The sequence below is a fragment of the Entelurus aequoreus genome, linkage group LG22 (assembly GCF_033978785.1).
Source record: "Entelurus aequoreus isolate RoL-2023_Sb linkage group LG22, RoL_Eaeq_v1.1, whole genome shotgun sequence".
Taxonomy (NCBI): Eukaryota; Metazoa; Chordata; class Actinopteri; order Syngnathiformes; family Syngnathidae; genus Entelurus; species Entelurus aequoreus.
In genome coordinates this window covers 37,578,979-37,591,269 of record NC_084752.1, presented here as the reverse complement: position 1 = coordinate 37,591,269, position 12,291 = coordinate 37,578,979, and the positions used below count along the sequence as shown (strand labels likewise).

General features: G+C 38.7%; 1 long non-coding RNA gene across 3 annotated transcripts; it reads right to left on the bottom strand.

The window, feature by feature from the left end:
* Nucleotides 1–3,155: 3,155 nt before the first annotated feature.
* LOC133639422 (uncharacterized) lies at nt 3,156–11,937 on the bottom strand. Of its 3 annotated transcripts, none has more exons than XR_009823786.1 (4): nt 11,555–11,937; nt 7,350–7,474; nt 4,548–4,643; nt 3,156–4,481 (listed from the first exon to the last, which is right to left on the bottom strand). It is a non-coding gene; the product is annotated as an uncharacterized LOC133639422 (long non-coding RNA). The 3 variants fall into 3 exon arrangements; XR_009823785.1 differs by having other exon boundaries at nt 4,548–4,628; XR_009823784.1 differs by lacking the exon at nt 4,548–4,643.
* Between the last annotated feature and the right edge of the window lie 354 nt (nt 11,938–12,291).

Here is a 12,291-nt window from a genome sequence, read left to right as displayed (position 1 = left end):
GACGTTTTAAGACATCTCCTACAACTACAGCACCAGAATTGTGCTGCTGAATCAAGTCCGTTTTTTGGAATTTTTACGACAGGGTCCCCCCTTACGACATTTTAGCAAAAAATGTTTTTCGTAAAAAATGCATTTTCTTACATTTTCTTACATTTACGGGTTTAGTCGGGACTCCTGATGACGTTTTGAGACATCTCCTACAACTACAGCACCAGAATTGTGCTGCTGAAGCAAGTCTGTTTTTTGAATTTTTTTTTGTAAAAAAAGTTTTCCCAAAAAAAGCATTTTATGCCATTTTTAGGTTTTGTAGGGACTCCTGATGACGTTTTGAGACATCTCCTACAACTACAGCACCAGAATTGTGCTGCTGAATCAAGTCCGTTTTTTGGAATTTTTACGACAGGGTCCCTCCCCCCTTACGACATTTTAGCAAAAAATGTTTTTCGTAAAAAATGCATTTTCTTACATTTACGGGTTTAGTCGGGACTCCTGATGACGTTTTGAGACATCTCCGACAACTACAGCACCAGAATTGTGCTGCTGAATCAACTACGACATTTTAGCAAAAAATGTTTTTCTTAAAAAATGCATTTTCTTACATTTTCTTACATTTACGGGTTTAGTCGGGACTCCTGATGACGTTTTGAGACATCTCCTACAACTACAGCACCAGAATTGTGCTGCTGAATCAAGTCCGTTTTTTGGAATTTTTACGACAGGGTCCCCCCTTACGACATTTTAGCAAAAAATGTTTTTCGTAAAAAATGCATTTTCTTACATTTTCTTACATTTACGGGTTTAGTCGGGACTCCTGATGACGTTTTGAGACATCTCCTACAACTACAGCACCAGAATTGTGCTGCTCAAACAAGTCAGTTTTTTGAATTTTTTTTTGTAAAAAAAAAGTTTTCCCAAAAAAAGCATTTAATGCCATTTTTAGGTTTTGTAGGGACTCCTGATGACGTTTTAAGACATCTCCTACAACTACAGCACCAGAATTGTGCTGCTGAATCAAGTCCGTTTTTTGGAATTTTTACGACAGGGTCCCCCCTTACGACATTTTAGCAAAAAATGTTTTTCGTAAAAAAATGCATTTTCTTACATTTTCTTACATTTACGGGTTTAGTCGGGACTCCTGATGACGTTTTGAGACATCTCCTACAACTACAGCACCAGAATTGTGCTGCTCAAACAAGTCAGTTTTTTGAATTTTTTTTTGTAAAAAAAAAGTTTTCCCAAAAAAAGCATTTAATGCCATTTTTAGGTTTTGTAGGGACTCCTGATGACGTTTTAAGACATCTCCTACAACTACAGCACCAGAATTGTGCTGCTGAATCAAGTCCGTTTTTTGGAATTTTTACGACAGGGTCCCCCCTTACGACATTTTAGCAAAAAATGTTTTTCGTAAAAAAATGCATTTTCTTACATTTTCTTACATTTACGGGTTTAGTCGGGACTCCTGATGACGTTTTGAGACATCTCCTACAACTACAGCACCAGAATTGTGCTGCTTAAACAAGTCCGTTTTTTGAATTTTTTTTTGTAAAAAAAAAGTTTTCCCAAAAAAAGCATTTTATGCCATTTTTAGGTTTTGTAGGGAGTCCTGATGACGTTTTGAGACATCTCCTACAACTACAGCACCAGAATTGTGCTGCTGAAGCAAGTCCGTTTTTTTGAATTTTTTTACGACATTTTGCAAAAAAAAAATGTTTCCCGTAAAATATGCATTTTCTTCTCATTTCTTCCATTTTCGGGTTTTGTCGGGACTCCTGATGACGTTTTGAGACATCTCCTACAACTACAGCACCAGAATTGTGCTGCTGAAGCAAGTCCGTTTTTTTGAAATTTTTTTACGACATTTTGCAAAATATTTTTTTTCCGTAAAATATGCATTTTCTTCTAATTTCTTCCATTTTCGGGTTCAGTCGGGACTCCTGATGACGTTTTGAGACATCTCCTACAACTACAGCACCAGAATTGTGCTGCTGAAGCAAGTCCGTTTTTTGGAATTTTTACGACAGGGTCCCCCCTTACGACATTTTAGCAAAAAATGTTTTTCGTAAAATATGCATTTTCTTACATTTACGCGTTTAGTCGGGACTCCTGATGACGTTTTGAGACATCTCCTACAACTACAGCACCAGAATTGTGCTGCTGAAGCAAGTCTGTTTTTTGAATTTTTTTTTGTAAATAAAGTTTTCCCAAAAAAAGCATTTTATGCAATTTTTAGGTTTTGTAGGGACTCCTGATGACGTTTTGAGACATCTCCTACAACTACAGCACCAGAATTGTGCTGCTGAAGCAAGTCCGTTTTTTGGAATTTTTATGACATTTTAGCAAAAAATGTTTTTCGTAAAATATGCATTTTCTTACATTTACGGGTTTAGTCGGGACTCCTGATGACGTTTTGAGACATCTCTTACAACTACAGCACCAGAATTGTGCTGCTGAAGCAAGTCAGTTTTTTTGAATTTTTAGCAAAAAATGTTTTTCGTAAAATATGCATTTTCTTACATTTTCTTACATTTACGGGTTTAGTCGGGACTCCTGATGACGTTTTGAGACATCTCCTACAACTACAGCACCAGAATTGTGCTGTTGAAGCAAGTCCGTTTTTTTGAAATTTTTTTTGCGAAAAAAAGGTTTCCCAAAAAAAGCATTTTCTGCCAATTTCGGGATTTGTCGGGACTCCTGATGACCTTTTTTAGACATCTCCTACAACTACAGCACCAGAATTGTGCTGCTGAAGCAAGTCCGTTTTTTGGAATTTTTTGTAAGGGTCCCCCCTTACGACATTTTAGCAAAACATTTTTTTTTTGTAATTTAGTGTTAAAAAGGTAATAATGTACTGTACTGTACATATTAATTTGCCACCGCCATCATCACCACCGTGCACCTACATTATGCGAGGGTGCTCTCGGTCCATTTGAACTTTTAATAGGATCCAAAGTGCACGACCTTTGACTGAACATCACAATGTGAAATTGGATTGTGGACTTTTTTTATGTTATTATCAAATCACACAGCATGTGAGAGTTAGCAGGCACACTTCCACTTTTCCCACTGCTCTATATCTAAGGGTGACCAGATCCCAATTCAGCAGGGGCCTCGTGTTATGTTGTGCTTATTCACAAAAACCTGGCGTACGTCCTTTTTTCCATGGTAAAGATGAAAGGTATCGAGACCGAACTTGACGTTGAATTGTGCGCTGTTTCACTCCAGGTTCGTTCTTCACATACTCACATTTGCTTTGCCGACATTTCAACAATGTAAAATAGATCGCGGCGAGGACACACAATGCACTTTTTGGCCAATGCGTTTACCGTAATTTCCGGACTATAAGGCGCATTTAAAATCCTTTTTTATTTCTCAGTGCGCCTTACACAGTTGCGCCTAATGTAATGAACAAGTTTGGTTGAGCTTACCCACCTCGAGGCTATTTTATTTGGTACATGGTGTAATTATAAGTGTGAGCAGTAGATGGCAGTCAAACATAAGAGATACGTGTAGCCTGCACTATGATGGCTTTTAAGTAAACAACAGCAACATTTTAAATGTTCCGTTGAAAATATAGAACATTAGACACGGCGCTCAAAAATCTATCAAAATGTTTTAGCACGACTTTGGTCAGCTATGAAGCCGCACCGCTTGAAGGATTGTCGGCGCATTAAACATACCACTATTATTATGGTGTGTGTATAAGGTAAGACATTATCTGGCGTTTTGTTTCGCAATATTATGCAACTTTTCTTAACTTCTGGTACCTGCTGATCTGTATTTGGGATCTGCATGAGTCCTGAAAAATTGTGTGTCCGCCTTTGTAGTTAATAAGCTTCTTCTTTTTCTCTATCTTCTTGTTATGTGACATTCATCCTCCGCTGTTGCCATTTCTAATATAAAGTAGTGTCAATTTCTCACTTATATCTGTCAGTAAACTTGCCATGAAAGCGCTAAAACATACCGGTGTAGTGAGTTTACATTATTCACCCAAGGAAGTTTAGTTATTAGAGAGTTCCGGTTGAACGGTTTTTCACGGGACACATTTCCGGTGTGGTTGTTTCCGGATGAGGAGATGCTGCTCCATTATTGATTTGATTTGATTTCGTGTAGACCGCAATATGACTCAAGTAAACAACACCAACATTGTATATGCTCCATTGAAAATATAGAACATTACACACGGCGCTCAAAAATCTATCAAAATGTTTTAGTAGGACTTTGGTCAGCTATGAAACTGCACCGCTTGATGGATTGTACTGTGCTTCAACATAGGAGTATTATTATGGTGTGTGTATAAGGTAAGACATATTTTCTGGTGTTTTGTTTCGCAATATTATGCAAAAGAAACTTTTCTTACCTTCTGGTACCTGAAAATTTGTGCAGGTCCGCCTTTGTAGTCCGTGCCGACACCGTAGTCGATAAGCTTCTTCTTTTTCTCCACCTTCTTGTTATGGGACATCCATCCTCTGCTGTTGCCATTTCTAATAAAAAGCAGTGTAAAGTTATTACTTATTTCAGTCAGTAAACTCGCCATGAAAGCCCTAAACCATTATTCACCCAAGGAACTTTAGTTATTAGAGTTCTGGTCGGACGGTTTTTCACGGGACACATTTCTGGTGTTGTTGTTTCTGGATGAGGAGATGCTGCTCCGTTATTGATTGAAGTAAAGTCTGAATGTCATTAAAACAGTTAGCTCCATCTTTTGACACTTCACAACAAAGATGACGGGGAGAAGACGCTGCCGAAGGTGAGCCACGTAAATAAGACCGCCCACAAAACGGCGCACCCGGAAGCGGCTGGAAGATGATGTGTAAAACATCATCTATGCAACATTTTGAGCAAAGAACCACCATTACATGTTATGTAGACCCCAAGGAAGTCTTTTACATTTAGAAAAAAATATATATATTATGACTCCTTTAATGCGCCTTATAATCCGGTGCGCCTTATATATGAAAAAAAGATCAAAAATAGACCATTCATCGGCAGTGCTCCTTATAATCCGGTGTGCCCTATGGTCCGGAAAATACGGTAATGCTTTATATCAATATTTGTGAGGATGTTTATCAATTTATCTAGGCCAGAGGTGTCAAACTCATTTTAGATCGGGGGCCACATTGAGAAAAATCTACTCCCAAGTGGGCCGGACTGGTAAAATCACGGCACGATAACTTAAAAATAAAGACAACTTCAGATTGTTTTCTTTGTTTAAAAATAGAATTTCTCAAAAATAAACAAATCATGTTGTTTTTTTACACTTACATGTTGCAGTTAATAGTGTTCTACCTTTAATTGTCGTTATTTATACTTTCTGAATAAATGACGTGATAATGTTCATCAGTCAACTCATTGGTGTTCATTTTCAATCTAACAAGATAAAAAAAAAAATATCAAAATCAAATTACAGGATGTTATTTGTGTAGTTTGCTAATTTTCTTCGACTCTTGCACTAACATCATGTGTTTTATTTTTTTTGTACATACTGTATGTAGCATCATCTACAAAGATACAAAGAATTGCCATTGCCACATCTAGTGGACACATTTAAAACAGCAGTTTCTTTCATAGAAAAATTTCAGCTCATTTGTATACTTAGCAAATTCATCCGGATAGAACCTGTTCACGGGCCTGATCCGTTTCATCTCAGCGATCGTATTTGTCACGTTTCATGTGTCAGGTAAAGCGCAATGAATGACTCCGCTTCCTAGTGTAAGAGTGAGCTTTTAGAAGTGTGCCATGACAGCAGACTCTCTAATCGGTGATTAAAAGAGCTGAAAGTCTTCCAGAGATGGGCACAGTCTACACTACCTGCTGTCTGAGGCGAGTGCACAGCATCCTGCGTGACCAACAACACCCTGCTCCTCACCTGCGGCCCTCAGGTAGAAGGAACAGGTCTATACGTGCCAGGACAACTTGCCAACAGCTCGTCTGTATCCTCAGGCAGTGACCCTCTCTCACATCCCACCCATGAACTGCAACGTCTAATTATCACTTCTATTGATCTGCCCTTTATACTGTACACTGCATCCGGAAAGTATTCACAGCGCTTCATTTTTTGCCACATTTTGCTATGTTACAGCCTTATTCTAAAATGGTATCAATTCATTTTCGTCCTCAAAACTCTGCATTTCTGGGTGTTGTTGATAAATGCAACAACACCCAGAAACGCCGCTGGCTTCGCTCGGCCCGAGCTCATCTAAGATGGACTGATTGGTTGGAATCTGCGCTTTTGCATGATATACTAGTTACTACGGTAATCTTCTCAGAAAGCACGTAGTTTCAAAGTTGTATTTGTGTTGGCACTGCATCAAAAAGCGACATCAGTGTGTAAAGGATATCACCACATGGACTCAGGAACACTTCAGAAAACCACTGTCAGTAACTACAGTTGGTCGCTACATCTGTAAGTGCAAGTTAAAACTCTACAATGCAAAGCGAATGCCATTTATCAACAACACCCAGAAACGCCGCCGGCTTCGCTCGGCCCGAGCTCATCTAAGATGTACTGATGCAAACTGGAAAAGTGTTCTGTGGTCTGACAAGTCCACATTTCAAATTGTTTTTGGAAACTGTGGACGTCGTGTCCTCCGGTCCAAAGAGGAAAAGAACCATCCGGATTGTTCTAGGCGCAAAGTTGAAAACCCAGCGTCTGTAATTGTATGGAAAACTTGTTTTGTTTTGTTTTTAATGTATGTTTTTATTGTTTTGTTTTTTAATGTATTATATTCTGTTTTGATATGTTTAAATGGATCTTAAGGTCTGCAATAAAGATTGATGATATGGGGGTGTATTAGTGGGTAACTTACACGTTTGTGAAGGCACCATTAATGCTGAAAGGTACATACAGGTTTTGGAGCAACAAAAGTTGCCATCCAAGCGACGTCTTTTTCATGGCCGCCCCTGCTTATTTCAGTAAGATATCGCCGAGCCACATTCTGCACGTGTTACAACAGCGTGGCTTCGTAGTAAAAGAGTGCGGGTACTAGACTGGCCTGCCTGTAGTACGAACTGTGCTCTGTAAATAAACTCGCCTTGCCGACCGTTTTCTGTCGTGGACAACGACAATTTCAATAAACTACAAGTTAAAAAAAAGGCATGAACATTTCCCTCTTTTGGGTATTGAAAAAATGTATGGAACGGCGCCGCTCAAGTACCGATCCATACCAGACTGTGAATTTTGTGCATCGTTCGTGGCACCCTTTGTGTTTACGCCGTGTTTCATGGGTCAGGATTGCACCACCTAACGCATTTTTGCTACATGGTTACTATGCAGTGTGTGTGTTATTCACTATGACAATGACAATAAATGCATTGAACTGAATAAAAATCATGTTCGAGTAAATGAATACTTCTCTGATTTGAGGGCGAAGGCTTGTTCATGTGTCCTGTGATGAACTGGCGGCCAGTCTCGGGTGTAGGCCGGGGGTCAGCAACCCGCGTCTCTTTAGCACCGCCCTCGTGGCTCCCTGGACCTCTTTCAGAGATGTGTGAAAATGGAAAAAGATGAAGAACATTTTTATTTGAATATATTTTCTGTAGGAGAACAAACATTACACAAACCTTCCTAATTGTTAGAAGTCCCACTGTTTATGTTAAACATGCTTCACTGATGAGAGGATTTAGCAAGCACTGTTTTGTCCTACTAATTTCAGCGATCCTTGAACTCATTGTTGTTTGTTTACATGTACAACTTTCTCCGACGCTGCCACAGAAAGACGTGTTTTATGCCACTTCTTCTTTGTCTCATTTTGTCCACCAAACGTTCTACGCTGTGCGCGAATGCACAAAAGGTGAGCTTTGTGGATGTTATTGACTTGTTGGAGTGCTAATCAGGCATATTTGGTCAGAGCATGACTGCAAGCTAATCAATGCTAACATGCTATTTAAGCTAGCTGTATGTACATATTGCATCATTATGACTCGTTTGTAGGAATATTTGAGCTCATTTAATTTCCTTTACTTATGTCCTCTGTGCATTTCATTTATATTTGCATGTCTCATGACACATTATCTGTACGTAATATTGGCTGCATTTCTGATAGTTGTTTGTGCGCCATGTTGTTCCAGACCACAGCAAACGTTACCCAGCTTGTAAAGATTGTAATAAATCCATTAGAAGAAGACAGCCTGCCTTTTCCTTGAACTTGGACACACACATTTATACCTTTGACCCTTATGAGCCAGTCATTTCCAGAAGTTATCTCATCATGTGAGAAGCCTCCATTTAAATAACATATTATTATTTGATCTTAATAGATTAAAAATGAACACCAATGAGTTGACTGATGAACATTATCACATCATTTAATCAGAAAGTATACATATCGACAAATAAAGGTAGAATACTATTAACCGCAACATGTAAGTGTAAAAAAAAAAAAACAACATTATGATTTGTACATTTTCAGAATGTGCTTGCTCTATTTTTAACAAAGAAAAAAACAAACAATCTGAAGTTGTCTTTATTTTTAAGTTATCGTGCCTTGATTTTACCAGTCCGGCCCACTTGGGAGTAGATTTTTGTCCATGTGGCCCCCAATCTAAAATGAGTTTGACACCTCTACATTAGAACTTACGAATAATGGATTGGTAGGTTCGTCGTAGCCAGCCTTGTGTATTCTTCTAATGACCCTTTTTTCAAGTTGAATTATTGAGCCTGTGTTTGTTCTATAAACATTTCCCCAAAGTTCAACACAGTATGTTAGATATGGAAAAATAAAAGAATAATATAACTGCAGCTATCGAATATTTTAGTAATCGAGTATTCTATCGAATATCCCGATCGATTAATCGAATAAATCATCATTTTGTTTAATTATACACGTTAAGATGTGCCCTCAATTATTGTGGTTGGCCTAATCGTCTTATTTCCTAAACGCCTGTTTTCATTATTGAAGGCTGACACGCACAGCTAAAAATGTGTATGTGCTAATAAAAACAGGTGCGCTCACAGCTGTATGTGCTGTGTGGTGTGACCGCATAAACAAAGTTCTTGTCTCTCGTGCGTTTTTGATGATTATCATACGGTGCCGTTTAAACGTTTTCTAAACTGGAGCGTACTTAAAAGAGCGGTGTCGTGCAGTGCAAGGGGGGGATGATCTGTGACGTAAACACGCTGTGCAACACCTAAACAGTCTGTGCGAAACGTGAGCTTTGACTACTGTTTAGTGAACCAGGCAAAATGCCGTAAAAAAAAATATGTACGACACCTCGAGGCAGCAACAATTCCTCGAATGTATTTTGTAATCGAATTACTCAAGGAATCATGTGCAGATATTTCTTATTCAGCATGTGTCTTACTTTATATAAAGAATAGCAATGGATTTGGATGTTTTTAGAATAGAATAGAAAGTACTTTATTGATCCCTCGGGGAAATTCAGCACCACAGTTCGCTCACAATAAAAATAAACACTAAGGTATTTTTTACATGTGAATAATATAAATACAGTCTATTATACAGCATTATTCACTTGTGAATAATATAAATACAGTCTATTATACACAGTGTTGGGTTAGTTACTGAAAACCAGTAACTAGTTACAGTTACTAGTTACTTTATTTCAAAAGCAACTCAGTTACTAACTCAGTTACTTACACCAAAAAGTAATGCGTTATTGTGAAAAGTAACTATTTAGTTACTTGTTTTCTTCTTCTTTTTTTAAAGCTACCATTAATGCCCTTTAAGCCTTCATTTAAGTACTGTTATTGCACTGGAGAATAATACAATCTGTTGATCAGCGCTAGGAATTTTCAAAATGGGGTCCCAGGGACCCCATCAAGTCATAAAAATGGGGTCCTACAGTAAATTTTTGGGGTCCCACTTTTTGGTAAGCGTTTTGACAACAAAAAAGATAAACGTATGCATTATCCTGTTATATCTCACATTATATATTGTGTTTTGGAAAAAGGTTGTCATAAACGTTACTTAATTCATTAAAAAAAATAATAAAGAAAGAAAACAAATTTGTATACATATGTAAATGTATTCAGTTATAAACATTCATTCACTTTCTTCTTTCCTTCATGGATCTAAACTTTACCGCTGCTGGTAGTTTTTTGTATGTTTTTATTGAATAAGTTGTAGGTGTATTTATTTCAGTACAAAAGTGTAAAAAGTGTTTTGCTTGGGTCATGAAATGATGATAATGGTGTGCCAGGGCATACAAACATTTTATATTTAACGCTTAAATCTCTGGAGTCTACATCAACTTCAGATCTATCCCTCATTTCAAAATGTTGTAGTTATGTTGTTTTTTGTTTGCTTGTTTTCCGCCCTTTTTTGTCAAACAAAACTATGTTTTTAATGGCAAACACACAAAATATGCAAAATCTTCCACCAAAAATATTTTTCAAAGTGGAATATTTGATGTGAAGTAATGGGAACCTTGGATAGGTCAATAATTCATAATAACATTGATTTTGATTCAATATTATGTTTTGAGCAATGACAGTTTGAAATAAATTGATTAATGTGGACCCCGATTTAAACAAGTTGAAAAACTTATTCGGGTGTTACCATTTAGTGGTCAATTGTACGGAATATGTACTGTACTGTGCAATCTATTAATAAAAGTCTCAATCAATCAATCCACTCCCTCGCTCTCTCCGTCCCTCCCTCACGAATGCTGCACGAATTAGTTTTGTTTTTAACCCCATCTTAACCCTGAACGTACATTGAAAATATACGCAACCCTGCCGGACATTTGAGGCATTTAAGAAACTCCGCCCGGACAGCCCCGCAAAAGAAGACACATGGTCAGTCTAGAATATCTCCATGTTAAGAAACTCGGCTTCAGCTCCACCATGATGTCTTGTAAGTAAACACAGACACGCCCCCCCCTCCCACCCCTCTCCACACACACACACACACACACACACACACACACACACACACACACACACACACACACACACACACACACACACACACACACACACACAGCGCCTCTTCTCTTGTCCCCGTTGTGACACAGGAAGAATTAAGTTAAGTTCAAGTTAAAGTACCAATGATTGTCACACACACACACACTAGGTGTGGTGAAATTTGTCCTCTGCATTTGACCCATCCCCTTGGGGAGCAGTGGGCAGCAGCGGCGCCGCGCCCGGGAATCATTCAGAAGGACGACACTGCAACTCTCCAATAAAACACACTCAGATCTTCTGTTTTTAGCCGATACTACATAAGAAATGACATCAAATAACGCAGTAACGCATCATGTAGTAACGGTAACTGAGTTACTGAATATAAAAAATAAGGCGTTAGACTACTAGTTACTTTGTAACGCGTTAGTCCCAACACTGATTATACAGCATTATTCACATGTCAATAACATAAATACAGTCTATTATACAGCATCATTCACATTTGAATAATATAAATACATTTAAGCACAGTTAAGTATTGTTTTCCCTTTAACATCACAAATGAGTTTGACATTTGAAGTTAATTGCTGACATGAATGGACTTTTCCAGCATATTATGTGTGTATGACTTTCACCTGTGTAATAGAATGACTTCATGCAACTTTTCTCGGAGGACAATTGAACACTCACCTACCGAAAATGCAAACTTCGTCGCTGCTCGGTGACCTTCGTCTAGCGGCAGAATGTCTCTCTCGTCGTGTTGATGTAAATGAGAAGGAATGAATGACATTGGAACAAATAACAGCGCTGACATGATAGGAGGCGTGTTAGCTAGCAACCTGTTGTATTCTGATGACGTGCTAGCGTCACTTCCGCTGGGACGAGACCGGAGCGGTTAAAAAACGTGACTTTCATTTATAATAATTGAATGGTGTGTGTGTTCAAATAACCCTCCTCGGCCTTATAATTGTTACAAGTCGCGCTGTTGACATCTTTTCTTGGGAAATGGAGTCGACTCCAGGGGGTCTTTCCGCGGGCTCTGCCATTTTGAAATATGACGTCACGACGCGACGTCATCACCACCCGGAAGTGTGGATCTTCTTCTTCTTCTTCTTTTGTTTTCATAGCAGGTTGGCAAGCAACCTTCTGGTGTGCATTACCGCCACCTACTGACATGGAGTGTGGACCACTTCTAGAGATCACCTTAGCACAGACCTGGGCAAATGAACGTCCGGGGGCCCCTTAAGCTTTTCAATCTGAATAATATGAATAACATCATTAAAAGTTCAGTTAAAGTGCCAATGATTGTCACACACACACACTAGGTGTGGCGAAATTATTCTCTGCATTTGAACCATCACCCTTGATCACCCCCAGGGAGGTGAGGGGAGCAGTGAGCAGCAGCGGTGGCCGCGCCCGGGAATCAT